Here is a 10,454-nt window from a genome sequence, read left to right on the forward strand (position 1 = left end):
ATCTTGTTGTAGGATGTCTGAAGAAAAAAAAGAATTATTTTCCTGGACATTTTTTAAAAGGATTGATTAATGACTAAGTATTTCATCCTCCCATTTGGGGTATTGTTACTTTTAATGATTATTTTTATCCTATTTATTTAATTAGATTTATTTACATATCATTCAAGGAAATAGACTTCCCAAAGCAGCTTATGACTAATGCAAACATTATGAGTAAAAATGCAGTTAATTATTATGGAAAAATCAATTTACTTATAATTTTTGCAATATGAGCACAATCTTATCAGAACAATATAGAATCCAAAGGAAACAACACAACATGGAATAAATGTAAATACATGGGTACTCCTGCAACTGTACTCAACACTAATGTACAAGATGAAGGTACTTTATGTCAAGGTAGGGCGAATGAATAGCAACCCACTTCATTCTTATTACATTTTTCAAAACTTTTTAGCATTTTGTGATTCCCCCCAAGCAATTTCTTAGCCTCTTATCACTATCTGGAGTAAATTGGAAGGTGGTCACTTACCTAAGGCTGTCGAGCAAAGGTCCATGGCCAAATGAAGATTTGATCCAATCCTAGATCTCCACAGACTTCTTCTAACTTTTAATGTCTATGGAGATTCTCAATCATGCCATAGGTGCTTTTTCATGTCCAAAGGTAATTTTTCAAGAGGTAACTGGACTTTCCATTTTTTCTTTGAAGATGCTTCGCTTTTCATCAAAGAAGCTTCTTCTAACCTTTAACCAATGCTCCATATTGACTCTACACTGATATGATGGAAATTTTGTATAAATAATGGCAATTAACACTAATGCCAAAATAATAAAGGAACCTACCCAGTTTGCCACCAAACTGGAATTACTTTCTGACCTCCAAACCGATCCCGTGGTTTGTGGTTTACTACATTTGATCAGGCAATTATGGGCCACATTAATCTTGACCTTCTGATACAAGGTCTCTTCCACATTATCAACATAGGCTTTCATGTTTTCCTTCCACTAAATCTGAGGCACTTGTTATATACTATTTTTCATAGGGCCTAGTTGTAGGTTACTGAGTGGCCTTCAACAACCTGGTTCAAAAATATGAACTAAAAAAAGTATATTTGCCCCGGTTCAAAAAATGAACCAAAAAAGCATATTCACCCAAAATGTAACTCTGGCCAGATTTATATAGCAAATTTATATTGTAGGTCCACTTGCAATATAAATCTGGCCAGAATTAGATTATGGGGGAATGGGGGGGGGTTGGTTTATTTTATGCAACCTATGATGATACAAGACGATTAAAATGTGCTTAATGAAGATAAATGGCATTATAAAAGATATGCAAAATAAAACTAATACAATGTTAGGACCAATAAATAAATGCAAATGATAGCAAAACGTAAAATTATGAGACGTTAGCCATTGTGACATTCTCAATAGTTAATCCATCGGGTAGACTTAAATAATTACAGCGTTTACAATAGTGCTGTAGATCCAGGCTAAATTGTGATTTCTCCCCCCCACCCCACTGCATATTTTATATATTAACCATGCTGCAGGATGGTGGTGTAGTGAAAGTGTGAGGCTTGCATAATTTGAAGACTTAATTAACTGTATTTTACTTGGCACTGAAAGGAAGAAACACAGTATCATAGATCTGAACAGAAGCTTCCCAAAGTTTACTGGCAGAGAAAAAAAACGGGCTGGTTCATGAACCATTCCTGACTGTTTTTACTGGCTGACAACAGAGTTGTTGTGATTGGAATTAAAATATCAGGGTGAAAGAAATCCAGCAAAGAGAACACAGTGCTTTGTAGAATGCTTCTGTCAATTAAAAACAAAATGAAGCTAAATTAAACAGTCAATAATTTAAAATTGCCTGATTTACATCAGTGTAGGCTTGAGTTATCTCTTTTTAGAGATCCCACTCAGCTTCATCAAGTACATGCTATTTTCATGTAACATTTTGAAAATTATTTTTAAAGACAAAAATAAAAACAAAAAAGATAATACAACAGCAGACTCTGGGTTTTTAATTGTAGTCTGCTTGTTGACAGCTGCTTATCAGGATTAAGATCCTAAAGTTAAAAAACAAGGGTTTTTCACCACCTGAATATAGATTTTATTTTTCAGAAATTTATGGTAGATTCCTTGAGACTTCCATGATAAATTCAATCAAACCTACACACAGAGATACTGCTAAATTCTCTTTATTTCAATTGCCTTGCAAGAATTCTCTAAGACCTTATTTAAAACGCAAAATAAATCTGGATATTGCTGGATTATATATTTTGAAAGTATTTGTTTGTTTAATTTATATGTCACCCATCTCACTATTCAAAGGATCTCTGGATTTCCTTCCTTGCCACCGGTACTGAAAGTACAAGTCCAGTTCTGAAAGCAAAAAAAATGTGGCTGAATGCTATCTATGCCTCTTCAACAGCAAGGAAGGATTGTTGTTATTGTTGTTGTTGTTATCTCTGCCTGCTCTTCCCTGCCCCCAGCCGTGTTCAGTATCCAGCATGATGAAGAGTGCCTGGAGAACTGCGTACCTCACACCTTCTTTGGTGACATTTTGATGGCTGTCACTTAAAACTAAATGGCAGATTAATGTGGCAGTGAGATAGAGCAGACTGATGGGTGCAAAAGTGACACCAGTCAGAAATAGACTGATTTTCCCATCTGTGGATGTTTCTGTTATTTGTATTTTTATGAGTCCTCTTCCTTGTTCCAAAACTGGGTTGGTGTGGCTTGCATGAAAGATGAAGTTACAATGAAAGGTGTGGATGAAGTTACAATGAAAGGTGAAAAGACACAAAGTGAGGACCTAAAAAGACATTGATTTTTCACTAAATAATGTGTGCCTCTTTGGGACTGATACTCCCCCCCCCTTATTTTAGCCCAGTAAGATCCCCCTGAGGTTCCTTGAGATGAGGCAGTGAATGGCTGCGAATTGTGGTAAGATTGGAACTGAGGTCTTACTCTCCCAGTCCAACCCTTTAACCACAAAACCAAACACACTAGTAAAGCGCACCCCCCTCTCTATATTTTCCTATTTTATTTTTTAATAACACCATTCCAGAATATGAAACCTTGATGTCTCTGTTCACTGTTCCCATTCAAAGGTTTAGGAACATTTCATTGCCAATTCAGAAATAGATGCTTTATTAGATACCCTTTAAAGGATTTCACTCTGCACAATCAACATTATATTAATATTTTGTACTTCCAGAATGTGTGGTTTTTGCTAACCCTCATTCCATAGAAGTGTGACATCCCATGGAAGTGTGAGTGGGTGCTGCAGACGAAAATGAAGTATGGCAAATTTTCTTGCAGAACAACTGGATCTGCCACAGTTGTTGTGATCTTAGCAAAAAGTGCCAATCTAACTTAAGCACCACCACCCCCAAAAAAACCCCACAGTATGAAGACTTGTGCTTTTATAATTCTCAATTTTAGTTATAAAAATGCTGGCATTCTGTACTGTGGGAATTCCAGGGTAAAATGACCTCACACTAAAACCTTAGGCATACTTGCAATATCCCAGGATTTTGCACCATGAGCATTCCAGTGCAACAATAAAAAGGTGCACAGTTGTGCAAAACAAGCGTGTGTTCCATTCCATCCACCAGATGTTTGTGAGTGCAAAACGAAGGAAGGAAAGATTAAGGGGGAGGTTTAAACTTACATAAACTATTTCAAGCACTGCAATTAATCCCCAGTGTGGATAGTATTCTGCAACTTTCTGTGAAATTAAGCCCAGAAGTCAACTCAGCAACTAAAGACAGAAAAAGAAACAGCATGAATAAGTTTTTTTCTAATAGAAATCTTTGACCCATTCTTTGGCTCTTTTCACTGGCTTTGGGAAGGCACATTCCCATTTTCACCGAACTGGCATGGATCTTATTGCCCTGTAAAAGCCAAACAAGACTGGCTGAGGGAAAACCCATCAATCCAAAATGGAGGCCGGGTCACAGCTTGACTGGTCTTGAAGTAACTCTAGAAGCTCGTCCTCTGGAGAGGCCATTCGTGCCTTGGCAAGATCTGGAGTGTGCATAAAACTCTTTAAAAGCAGGTATTATAATCTAATGTGCAATATATGTATGTGTCAATATAATGTGCAAAATAATGGATGCATTTTTATCCAAATCTTCTGAATTAAATTGATGTAGTACACACACACACATCTTAATTGGCTCTATATCTATATGTGTATATACACACATACAGTATTTGTATATAATATTGTAATTTAATATCAATATAATCTGAAAAATTGGATATGTATATATGTATGTGTGTAGAAATAATGTATCTTTTTCTTTCCAGTGGGAGAAGGAAAGGACTGCCTCCTTCAGTATCCCCTTTAAAACTCGGAGACTCCACGAAGCATTAGCATTCAAGAGCCTCTGGCTGGAACAATAGGAAACGTTCAGAGTTCACCTCATAATCATAAGCAGACATCTTATCCTCCCACTCTAGCCTCCTCTTTCTTGGGGCTGCTTCCAACCCCAGCAATGTCCCCATTCGCGAGAAAGAGGAGCCGGGGAGGGAAGCACAAGGTAGCCCAGAGATCTCGGCATCCGCGGGCCTCTTCTCTCCCCGGCCTCTCTTCCCCGCCGTGCGCTCTCATTTTCACTCGGCATCGGGTTGGATCCGAAGCGAACAAGCCGAGACTGGCTCCCAAACCCGCTCGGTTCTGAGGAAAAAGGAAGGAAGGAAGGAATAAATAGACGGATAAACGAAGGGAGTGGGGGAATGGAGGGAGTTTATGAGGCAGGCTTCGAAAGTCAGGGAACGCGGCTGCTTACTCGAAGCATATTGTTGGGCCGCGGAGGAGCGCGCCGGCTCACCGAGTTTGCCAAATGAAGTTATGCAAGCAGAGCCACTTAATGAAGTTTTCACAGCGAGGCTCACGTAGGCCCTATATGCCGAGAAGGGGACGCTAAAGGATTTAGGAAGGGCGGGAAACTTTCTGCCCCTTCTCCTTATTTCCCCCCACTTTTCTTTCCTCTTTCCTTGAGTCCCGCGTGGCCGAAACCCGCATCGACTCCCCGACCCCGCGTTTCGTTTGGCCCTGGAGACGCCGCCCTTTTGTTGTTGTTGTTATTGCATAAATCAGACCTGGTTTTCCAAGCGCTGGGGGCGTTTGACTTGCAGGTAACAGCTGACTCTCTTTAGGCATGGCTTTCGTGGCAGAGGCCGCCTTCTTAGCCTCACGCTGCGGCTCTTAAATTTGCAATTTGAAATCTGAGCACAGTAGTCTGTGCAAAAAGAGAGCCGTGCTAAAGTTCCCCGCGTTTCGTTCTCAGGCTGTGGAATCTCAGTAACTTTTTTGTTATTGCTACCCACCTACTCCCCCCCCCTTTTTTAAACAAAACATTTTATTAGTAAATAGTCATATTAAGATTAGTAGAAAGAAAAGGTGGTTTTTGTACTTTTTTCAGGAAAAAAAAAGCCAGCTTTAACATCGACATGGTAGTGTATTTGCAAGATTCAGTGTGTTAACTGTGTTCCAACATGCATGTTTCTTACTTCCTTTTGGCTTTACTGAATCCTTGACTTTTGGCTGAGAATAGGATGACATCTGATTTAGGATGGTTCATTCGAGTCTCAGTCACCTTGAGTCTCAGTCACAAATGTCATCCAGGGCAAGAGTGTATGTGTGAACCTGGTGTTCAGGTAGCAAAAACCTAGCACTTACGGAAACTGAGGCTTGGTTTACTTCTTTCTAATTCAAACCGGAAAAATGTCATTTCTTTATTTTAGATGAATTTTTGACTATTAACCTGGGCCACAGGACTTGCCTTTGTGTATTCTTTTCAGTAACTGCCTTAGTTAAAGCTGACAAAATAGATAGTAGGATTGTTCCATGTGTGGCTTTGTTGGAGGTAGAGATGTGAGCCACATGAACTATTGTACTGTACAACAGCATCTCTCAAACTCGGTGGTGTATTTAACCGTTAAGCAGACTAAGCATGTGTTTAGGGCATCAGGCCCAAAGGGGGCACCACAAAGTTGAGAAAGAAAAAAAAAACCAATGAAGATTTGTAAAAAAAAAAATCTTGTATGTACAAAGGAGAGGGGCATTAAGATTGGTCAGTGCTTAGGGCACCAGTGAGCCTTAATCTGCCACTGCTCAAACTTGGCAACTTTTAAGATGTGCAGACTTCAACTCCCAGAATTCCCCAACTAGCCTGCACATTGAGCGGATATCCAGATGCTGAGGTTTTGTGTCCCAAAGGGATCACTTAAGTTTGCTATTGTGCAAACTAAGGCAGCACAAATGCTTTTGTGCCATCTTTGTAAGCACACATGAAAAATGGAATGACAGCTTTCTATGAGTATGAATGCCTAGAAAATCCAGCCACACAACTCCTAGAGAAGCAATATGGACCAACGAAAAACAAAGTTGAGACATTCTCACAATGGCTTATGCAATTGGCTTATTGCAGAAAACACTTTTTTTTTGTAGATTTCTAGCCTCGGGCTATTATGACATGTAGCATTTATTGTATAAGATCAAGGTCACCTTGCTCCTAACAATGAAAAGTTGAGACACTTGAGACATTCCAATATATGGTATTAAAGTCGGTATCAAAAACAAAGTAAATGTTTGGTTTTTGTGTGCGGGTTAACAGCTGTGCATACTTTACTGTAATCTTTCTAAGGGTGTAATTACCCTATAAATGTGTATAACAACTTGACTAAGAACAAGTTGATTAAGAATTATTAGATTTTTATCTTGCCTTTTTAAATTAACATATGTTCAATACAATCAGGAGTAAATATAAATTCTAGAAGTCTTCATGTAGCTCATGGTAATTTATAAATAAAAATTAAACATTTGTTGATATTCTTTTTACATCCCTTTCCTATATTCTGGCAGTATTTATCTTTTAAAATATGTGGGGATCCATGGAATATTATGTTCATAGGAGAGCACTCTGGAGCCCCTCTGCAGGAGATGGATGGTTTATGATTTTGGTAAATAAAAAGGAAGGAGGGAGAGAAGGGAGGAAGGGAGGAAAAAAACCCCAAGCAATCTGGATCTGCAGCTTACTAGGAAGCAGTTCGCATGTAGTCCAGAAAGTGACAGACAATCCCAATCCCTAGAGGTTCTCAAAATTTGGCATTTTGGCCTATATGAAGTTCTTCAACCTTGAGAAAGTACTTAGTTATAGAGGATGCAGACATGGGACTGTACAAAGCCTACTTTATGGAAAAGTGGAGATTCCTTTTGAATACAGGCTCTTCTTAAGAATAGGAGTGTGGCAAGTTGAGGCTTGGATGGGTCTTTGAATTACTGAATACAAAGCTTTTTAATTCTGACGTCTGGTTGCTTAGTATACTACCTATATATCAGCCTCTTGCATCATATTTTATAGTCTTCCTTTGAATGTTGCTATTGTATTCATCTTCCCATAAAAACGTCTTTCTTTAGAACCTATTTGTGGACTCTAGAAGTCTTGAATAAATTCTGCTAACATCTGGTGATTGTTCAGATTTTTGTAAGCCAGAAGTGGTAGCCCTTGCTTCTTGCTCATATACTTTGCTTCTGATCTCACCCGCTGCCCAATCTGAATAAGCCAGTAAGATCTGCGGCCAACTTTGGCCCTGGTTGAACCTGAACATGGAGGCCTTGCATGGAGCTGTCAATCTCCTAACATCTTTTTTACAGCTACAAAAGCCACCCATTTCCATAAAACAATTCTTCTCATTGTTCCTAGAAGAATGAATTACAATGGTGAATATTTAACTTTAACTGTTACAAGCTAGACAGTAGACAAAGCCTAGCCTTTTGTGAAAGATCTGTATTCTTCACATCTTTAGCCTATATTTTATAACAACATGATTTAGAAATGGCCAAGATCAAATAATCCCATTAAAATTAAAATTATATTGTATGGGAGGTGAAATGTATCATCCAAAAGCAAATGGCAACTATTCAAGATTTGCACAAAATACTCACTTTTTTCAGATGTTGCAAAAATTCTATATTTTAGATGGATTTATTAAAATTTATTCCATTCAAACATTACCTTTTAAATTTTATATTTATAAAATCTGATGCAATCCTAAAAACAAGATGTTAATGAAATGGTCTTGACTCACATCCATGGCTTTGAATGAAAACATTCTGTCTCTTCTGCTGCAGCAATAAAAAAGAAAGGATAAGGAAATGAAAAAAGGAAAAATAGAGAACTCTATAAGTTATTTCTGCAACGTTTCTAACACCACAGCATGTAGGTTCACCAATAAAGTGAAACCATTTTACGAAATATATAATTCCTTTCTACTTTCACTATTTTAAAATCATATTGCTTGGACTTTAGCAACTTTGTCTCATCAGGTTTAATTTTGTCAGATTATCATAATTGTTAAAAACAGATTGGTTTCCAGACAAGGGCAATGATTTTGATTTAGCTTACAAATTATACTTGTTTCCTGAAGAATAAACCACATTGAACTGAATAAGCAATTATTTTGGTTAGATGTAAAAAAACACCATTGTTGAATTCCAAACATTCCAAACATCCTAACTGAAAATATTCAGTTATGCCTAATTTTGCAGAAAAAAATGAATCTGAAAAATTGGCTCTTGAAGGCTTCAGTGGGCTAGCAAGGTCTGGTGATACTGTACTTTAAACAAAAAAATGTGTACAAATGTATTCAAATTTTATAGTTAATATGGCATAGAATGTATCCAGACTTATTTACTGGAAGAAAAGTATGCCAGTGATCAGAAAAAAACAAAAAAAAAAAATCCTTGCAGGCAAATGAATCTTTAGGGAAAGTAGAATAAATACAGGTAGTGACTGTAGAAATATACAGATTAGAGCAGCTCCAAATTAAAGCAGTTGATATGCAAGAATTAAAAAGCACAAACTAAGCTACTGCTTAATTCTTCCTAAACCAAAACAGTCAGGGACAAAATTTAAGTATGCAAAATAATAAAATATTTACATGCATAAACCATATTCAAGTCAAACTAGTTGCAGCTTTATTGCTTAAATTTATTTTCAGGACTCTAGCTGAAGTTTACTATGTTCTGACTAAAAATCTGGAAAAAAAGGAAGAAGGATAGGAAAAACTGGAAAGTCCTCAGTTCTAAAAAGATCTGATATACAAGAATCCACAAAAGGCTTATGTAATTATTAATTATATAATTATAAATTCAAGGAGAAGGGAATACCTATTTGTGACAACTGAACATGACAAGGAAAAAAACAGGAATCAAAATAAACAAAGCAGAATTTACCCAAAGGAGAATAAAACTATTCTAAACCTGTTCAAAATTATAAATAAAAACTTGCCAAAATCAGCTCAAAAATGTGGTTAGGAATAGCTTCAATCAGTAGTGTCCATAGGTTACAAAAGTCACCTTGATGGCCATGGTAGTCTGATCATAGCGTACTTTTTAATGTGCATTACACTATAAAACAGAAGAAGCTTCAGTCATACCATTGTGGCTGCCATCTTGAAATTTTTTACGATATCCTGTGGATACCCTTGGCTTCAACAGTAGAAGAAACTAATTTCTGTAAAGAGGTGCTCCTCAAAAAGCAAGTAGGGCTCCCAAAAACTTTAAAAAAGGAAAACTTAGCAAAAAATAATGAAGTGCAAGTTGAGGATCAAAGTTCCAGTATTCAGGAATGACAATTTTGGGTTGATATTCCAAATTCTTGTGGGACTGTTGATATCCCCCAAATTTCCTTACTTTCTGAATGGTTAATGCCCTTCACATCTTATTAAAAAATCTGGGCTAATATACTGGATAAAGGAATCCTGCAAAAACAGTATTTCATTGCCTCCAGGGACTGATATATTCTCAAAGCTTATTGGAATAGCACGATACAGATGAAACTTAAAAGTTTTCCCATGCATTTGCATTTTTCTTACTGCTTTTAACCTGGTTACCAGCTGTATAAGAATATCTACTTTGTGCCTTTCTCATATCCCAGGATCCAGGCAGATGTTTGCTTTCAAAAATGATAAAGACTGCTTTATAAATCAAATGCGAGTCAAATTTTTTTGGAGCCATTTTTTTTTCTCCCATCCTGTTTCAAGCTGCTACAGGCCTCAGTTTGGAAGACACCTAGGCTCCTTCCATCCTTTAAGATCGTACTTTGCAAAATTCATGTGACCTGTCTCAGACCTGTTTGGATGCTAAAGCTGTACAGTTCAGTGAAATAAAGATCTCAATAATATGAGAAAAAACTTTATTAGTTCATTGAGACAAACTTACAACTTTGTGTGTGTGTGGGAGGGGGGATGTCAGTTTGCCTATATTTTGAAATCCCTACACCAAGGAACTGCTAGATTGAATTGGAGAAACAGTTAATTCAACTCACCGAAACAAAGACAAATGCAAATTTTGCCAGAGAGAGAGAGAGTCAAACTGAACTACATTTAAATGGTTTTTTTGGTGTGTTTTTACCTGTAATTGTTTCTGTATT

The 10,454-nt window shown here is 37.2% G+C and overlaps 1 long non-coding RNA gene across 1 annotated transcript in view; it reads right to left on the bottom strand.

Annotated features, from left to right (window-relative positions):
* LOC148127279 (uncharacterized) overlaps positions 1-5,217 on the bottom strand; it is a 7,767-nt gene extending 2,550 nt beyond the window's left edge. The window contains exons 1-2 of the long non-coding RNA XR_015742165.1: positions 3,683-5,217; positions 533-744 (exon numbers count right to left, since the gene is read on the bottom strand). This is a non-coding gene — a long non-coding RNA (uncharacterized LOC148127279). The remainder of the gene's footprint in view (positions 1-532; positions 745-3,682) is intronic.
* Between the last annotated feature and the right edge of the window lie 5,237 nt (positions 5,218-10,454).

The sequence above is a fragment of the Pseudonaja textilis genome, chromosome 2 (genome assembly GCF_049901715.1).
Source record: "Pseudonaja textilis isolate UNSWEBS1 chromosome 2, rPseTex1.2, whole genome shotgun sequence".
Lineage (NCBI taxonomy): Eukaryota > Metazoa > Chordata > Lepidosauria > Squamata > Elapidae > Pseudonaja > Pseudonaja textilis.